The sequence below is a fragment of the Phyllostomus hastatus genome, unplaced genomic scaffold (assembly GCF_019186645.2).
Source record: "Phyllostomus hastatus isolate PE091 unplaced genomic scaffold, TTU_PhHast_1.1 phas_scaffold_39, whole genome shotgun sequence".
In the NCBI taxonomy this organism is placed as follows: Eukaryota; Metazoa; Chordata; class Mammalia; order Chiroptera; family Phyllostomidae; genus Phyllostomus; species Phyllostomus hastatus.
In genome coordinates this window covers 11,189,333-11,195,911 of record NW_025334028.1, presented here as the reverse complement: position 1 = coordinate 11,195,911, position 6,579 = coordinate 11,189,333, and positions in this window count along the sequence as shown.

Here is a 6,579-nt window from a genome sequence, read left to right as displayed (position 1 = left end):
AGAAAGGCACACCAGTAAGTTGGAGGCAGCAGAGCCTTAGGTAATCACCAGGGAGGGCAACCCGTGCTGTTGTTCTGTGTCTGTGTGGGGGGGGAGGGCTCAGAGAGGGGACAGTGCCACTGCCTGGCCACTGGAGTTTTATGTTGGGGGAAGATTATCTCCCAGCACTTGCCCTGATACCAGACACTATAATTTCTCCCCATATACCACTGGTGCCCTTCTAGCTGTTGCCTTGGTGCTGAAGCCCAGAGGATGTGTGTAAGTCCTAAGTCTGTTGCAGGCTGTTTAAGAGGAGACTCTTGAGAATCCTGAAGTTTATTCCACTGCTCAAACCCCCGCTGGTTTTTACAGCCAGAAGTTATAGGGATTTCTCTTCCTGGTGCAGGAACCCTGGGCTTGGGTGGTCTGGTTTGAGGCTAGGATCCCTCACTCCCAAAGTATCCCTCCCAATTTTTATCCAGCACATGTGGGTGTGGGACATACCATTCTGCATCTCCAAGTCTCCACCCCTCCTACCCATCTAGATGACTGTCGCTTCTTTAATTTCTTGGTTGTCCAACTCCATACCCTTCAATTTTCTGACAGTTATGAGTGATATTTGTTTTGTAGTCTATTTGTAATTTTTGCTGTAGTTGTGCAAGGAGACAAGCTGTTTTACCTATGCCTCCATCTTGACCAGAAGTGCAAAATGAAGTCTGTGTCTCTTATTTTTTGGAAAAAACCATATGGGCTTTTTGGCCAACCCAATAGTGTCTACTCTGGTGTTGACTCCTGTCAGGTTACCTTGTCTTTTACTGGCTTAGCCCATGGTAAGTAGTTTAACCTCTTTAACCCTCCCCACTCATGGGTAAATGACAGCAATAATGGTACCTAATTAATAGGGTTGTTGAGAGGACTAAATAAGATATATGAAGAGGCGGAAAAGAAATATTTTCCTTCTGTCCATTTTGGGTTTTCTCCCTGGGGCCCTGGGGCCCTGTAAACTAGACTAAGAGACAGATTAATGGGAGAAAAAGTAGTGTATTAACATGTGCACCACACATATACGTACAGGTACTCAGAGATGCGTAATACATAAAGTATTTAGAACTTGGGTTTACATAGCATCTTAACAAAAGAATGATACATTTTTAGAGAAGTAAGACAAAGGAAAAGGAGTTTGAGTTTCTAGAGGAGGCAAATAGTGGGAAGGCAAATATATAGGAAGACAAATATAATGGTAAATAAGGGTTATTTTTTGCAAAGCTTGTTATATAGATTCCTTTGGTATGATACAGGTCTAGACACATGCTCAGTGATTAACTTTTGTCCTTCCTGGTAGAGAGGGGAGGGGAAACACCTTTGCAAATTTATGTCCTGCTTTTCAGCAAATAGGCAAAAAAAGGAGACAGGCAGCTTCTTAAATTGCCTTCTGCTTGAAATAATCCATATGCTTAAGTACCAAGGGACCTATCATAAAACCTGGTACACAAGAAAAACTCAGTAAATGGTAGTTGCTGTTACTGTTATCATAGAAAATCAGTATCAGTAATTTGCCCTCATAGCTGACAAATGTCATTAATCTCACTTATTTTAACTTGTGGATTTTCTTCTCCTAATTCTGGAATTTAAACAGGCTATGAGAATTCATGGTTATACTCTTAATTCTATCTATACCATTTGATCTTGATGAGCTGAGACCAAAAAAGATTGCTGGGTAAAAGACCACAGATACTAGTATAAATAGCATGCCACCAGAGCAGGGTTAACAGGCTTTTCTGGTTGGTTTTGTTGACATGGTGCTTCATTTTCCCTTCCATTTATTTTATCCTGAAGGTGGAGCAGGTACTATTTCGGGTTAAACACTTGGGAAGCCCATTTGCCACCCTTCTCTATCTCCTGACTTGGTTGTCAGTCCTTCTCACACCTTTGCCTTCCATTTTCTGCAGGTGTCTCTTACTTGGAAGCTTTGGAATTTATTAGGCTACCTTAAAAAAACATGGGAACAGAGACAATGATTGAGCCATGTCAACAGTCTGGATCCTTATGGAGTAATCAGGTTGCTATCAACATTTAAGGAGCTGCTTGAAATAACCACAACTTCCTCTATCTTTACTCCTCTTTCTTATAAAAATATTATAAATTTTTAAATGATTATATAATTATTATAAAAATAGTAACACATAGCCATTTCAAAGATACTAGGTCATACAAAAAATATAAAGAAGAGCCCTGACCAGTGTGGCTCAGTTGGTTGGGCATTGTCTCCTGAAGTAAAAAGTCACTGATTCAATTCCTGGAGGGGTACACACTTAGGTTGAAGGTTCAGTCCACTGTCGGAGTGCATAAGAGTGGCAACACATTGATGTTTCTCTCTTGCATCAATGTTTCTTTCCCTCTCTTTCTCCCTCCTTCCCCATATTTCTAAAAAATAAATTAATTTAAAAAATATATATGAAAAGAAGAAAAAATCATCCATGGTCCTACATATAGATGAAGTCACTATGAACATTTTGCAGTGTTTCTATTAAGCCTCTTTCTGTGTTTATTTTAATATGTCTAGGAGAATTCTATCTATACCATTTGATCTTGATTTTATTTTTGCTTAACCTTACAATGTAAACATTTCTCTTTGTTAAAATGTTCACATTTTAAATAGTTCCATAATATGTCATTGTATGGTTGTACCATTTTACTTAAGTCAGTCACACTTTGGACATTTAAGTTGATCCCAGTTTTCTGCTTTTATAAATAGTACCACTATTATAAACAAAAATTTATTTATAAGTAACAGCACCTTTATATACAGGAACATCTGCTCCAAATAAATAATACATTTTTGCCAGTGTTGCTGCTTACTCATTAAGACAGCTTCTTGGGCTTTTTTTGTGACAAAGGTTGTTACTACATATTGCCAGATTTTTCCAGAAAAGTTATGTGAATTTTCAATCTTACATGCAGTATATGAGAATGTATCTTTCAGTCAACTCTTGTCAATAAGGGATATTCAACTTAAATTCTTTTTCTTACTGATAGGTAACACATATTTTAATATACTTTAAAAATTATTAGTGTTGTTGATTCCCATGCCTGTTAATGACTTAGAGAATTATCTTTTTCAATTATTGGTCTCTTTATTTTTTCTGTGAGATGATAGTCTTTTTATTTTTGCAGTTTCATTTTTTTTAAAAATATAGAATTAGGCTTTTTATCTTGTGTTATATCTGAGTAAACAGTTTACTTCCTTACTACTTATTTCTTTAAACTTGATTCAGACCTATCTTTCAAGAGTTTACCTAAACTCTTTCAGAGTCTATGGGATTTTTTGTGTCTTTCAAGCTTTTAGAAGTTCCCCCTTGTGGCCATTTTCAGTTGGAGAACCAATCCCATAGCCATGTGTAATTACCTTTCTTTTTGGTGCTTTCCTTTCAGCGTTTACATTCCCAGACTGAAGAGCACAGGCTCTTTGGTTGGTTTTCCTGAAGACTCTCTTTCACTCCTAATTCTATTTGCAGAGAACAGAAATATATGAAGTACTTCCTGTGATTTGTAGAACTGAATCTCAAAATTTAGGTGCATTTATGTTGAACATATACAGATGGCTTATACATTTATGAGCATATGAGATACAATTAAAGATTAGGGATTAGTTGGTTTTATTCCTCATCTTTTTTTAAGTATATTTTATTGATTATACTATTAGAGTTGTCCCATTTTTTTCTCCCCTTTATTCCTCTCCATCCTGCACTGCCCCTCCACCAGCATTCCCCTCCCTTAGTTCATGTCCACAGATCATACATACAAGTTCTTTGGCTTCTCTATTTCTCATACTGTTCTTAACCTCATTCTGTCTATTTTGTACCTACCCCTTACGCTTCTTATTCCCTGTACCCTTTCCCCCATTCTCCCCCCACATTGGGCAGGTAGATTTGTGTACATTCTAGGACCCCATGGATCTCTCCAATGAACTCTCCTGTGAAGCTGGGAGTTTCTCTAACCACCGCAACCCTTATGGGTTTTTTCAGTCAGAAGTTTTGAGGCTTTTCGTGAGCTGGAACCCTGGGTTGCATGGTCTGTCTGGTTCCCCAGTTGTTCTTCCTAGTTTATCCACATGCAAATGTGGGACCGTCTGCTCTGTCAGCTGCCGCCTCACCCTTCTGGTCCTCCAGTTGCGCCTTGCCAACATCCTCTCTGCCCTGGCTTCCTGTCTCTGCCCCTTCTACTGGTCTGGATGAATGTTTCTTCTTTAACTCCTTGGTTGTCAGATTTCCATACAGTTCAATTTTCTGGAAGTTCTGCTGGATTTTTGTTTTTAAATTTGTTGTTGTCCTTGTTTTGGTTGTGTGAGGAGGCAAAGTATGTCTACCTGTGCTTCCATCTTGGCCAGAAGTTGACTTTTTTCTTCATCTTTATGCCAAATAGTGTTTTATCCCTGAGCTATGCCCATGTGGTTGTCAGTCATTCAGCATGATCATGCTGTAGACTACTTTGCAGTGCTTCCACACCAGTGTTCTCCAGGGAAGTGAGAACAGGCTGAGAATTAGACTGGGATTGAAATCCTGGTGTTACAATTTACTGGCTTACTAACATTGGACAAATCCCAGAGCCTCACTAGGACTTTGTTTCTGTATGTGTGAAGCCGGGAATGATAGCAATTACCTCTTAGAATGACTGAGAAGATTAAATGGGATCTCATGACCCACCTCATCAGCTGTGGGTATACCTTTAAAAATTTTGTAATTGTTGAATTCCTACAAGCCAGTGTGTTTAGAACCCCCTATTTAAAATACTCTTTACAAATTTAGCAAGAACTTCAGGGGCTTACTCTTCCCAAGAGGTCTCCTTCCCAACCCCAGATGGAGAGAAACTTGGAAAAGCCTGACCAGTCTCGCTAGTACGCCCTGGTTTCAGCTGCTGTTGTTTTTGTTGGGACCTTTTGGTCTCACTCAGTCCAGTGGGCTCTTACCCACTGCTCCCTTCTGGTCCAGATCCTGGCACACAACCACGTTGTCCTCTGAAGGTTACTTCTCTTGCAGTTACAACCACACCCTCAGTCATTGTGTCCTATATCACCCTGTGACATCTGTGCCAGGATGACTGAACCCAGAGTAACTTGTTACCCATCCAGATATCCCTTTCACGGTGTTTGTTGGACCTTGGTATCTTTTCCTGACAGTGGATGTCAGTTGGAACCATCCTACATCCTAATTCAGTTAAGAAATTCTGATAACAACACATTTCAAATGGGCAGTGGCCAAGGTCACCTTTCCCTCGAGGAGGCTCCTTCAGAGCAGCGTGCAAATGTAGACACTTCCTCCAGCTATCAGTGCTGAGTACCAAGCAAATCACTCAAGTTGCTATCATCTCTCCTCACTCAGGAATGGAGGAGCTTACTAAACTTGAATTTGTATAACCAAGAAGTGACTCTTCCAGGAACAAAGGTCTGCCAAGGAAATTTTTGATGTTATCCAGAAAGAAATGTCTGATACCTTCTCTTACTAAATAACTTTTTAAAAACTGCTTCATCAGACACAGCCACATAAGTGTTCAGCCCCTAGCATGCCCTGTCACCCTCCTCTGTCCCTCCTCAGCTCTACCACATGTCTGCATTATTCAAACTGGGAACATGCAGCTTTCTAGAGATGAGACTAGCTCCTGTGTCCATTTCTCTGCTTGGCTCTGTGTAAATGCACTGCAGATGGTTCCAGGTTGCCTTCTGACAACTCGCCAAGCTTGGTGCAAATGTGGGTTTGTTCTCAGACATAAAACAAGAGTTGGAGGCAGCAGCTGGTTGTGCTCCCCTCTGGTAGCCTCCAGCAAAGTTTCACTTTCAGAGCTGCTTTTAGGATCTGTTGGCCTAAGGCAGTTTATACTTTCTTCAAATAGTTAGGTTTTATTTTACATTTGTATTCAACTTGTAGTTTTATACAGGAAACATGCCCATTTTGTCATGAAGAATAATTTGCTCATCAAAAAATGAACAATGCATAGCTGGTATTCCTTTTAAGACAGGCAGTTGTTTATAAAGTGCACCTTGTCATCAGCCTTTGTCCCACAAATAACCTTTCTGTTCTCTGTGAGAAAGGGTGTGGCCTCTGCTTTTTTGGAGGTTTAGTTTCACAGAACCACATTTTCCTTGTATGGTTTTGCCAGTGGTGCTGGTCAGAACACACAGAGGGCTTCTGGGCCATTGTGGTCAGAGGCTGACCTCAGGCTGTTTGCAGACCTCAGACAAGCTCTTTACTGCACTCCCTGTGGAGTTCCCAGACCTCACCGGGAGCCCCAAGGCTGTGGCATCACAAAGCCAACACTGTTTTCCAAAGGAAAGTCACAGCTCCCTTGAATTATTTTGGGTACAGAAATGAGTTTCCACATGTTTGATGAGACATACTCAGGTGCTTTACATGACATTATTCTCGCAGGTGTTTCATTTGTGACTTTAGACATAAATTCTAATAGAAGTAGGGAGAAGAAAGACAGACTAATTCTGAACCTCTCTTGAAATTATCCTTAGTTCCCCCTGCCATTTCCTTAGCTGGCAGCCTTTTGCTTTAATATTTTCAACAGAAATGCTTTGCTAATGCTGTGATACCAGGCTTT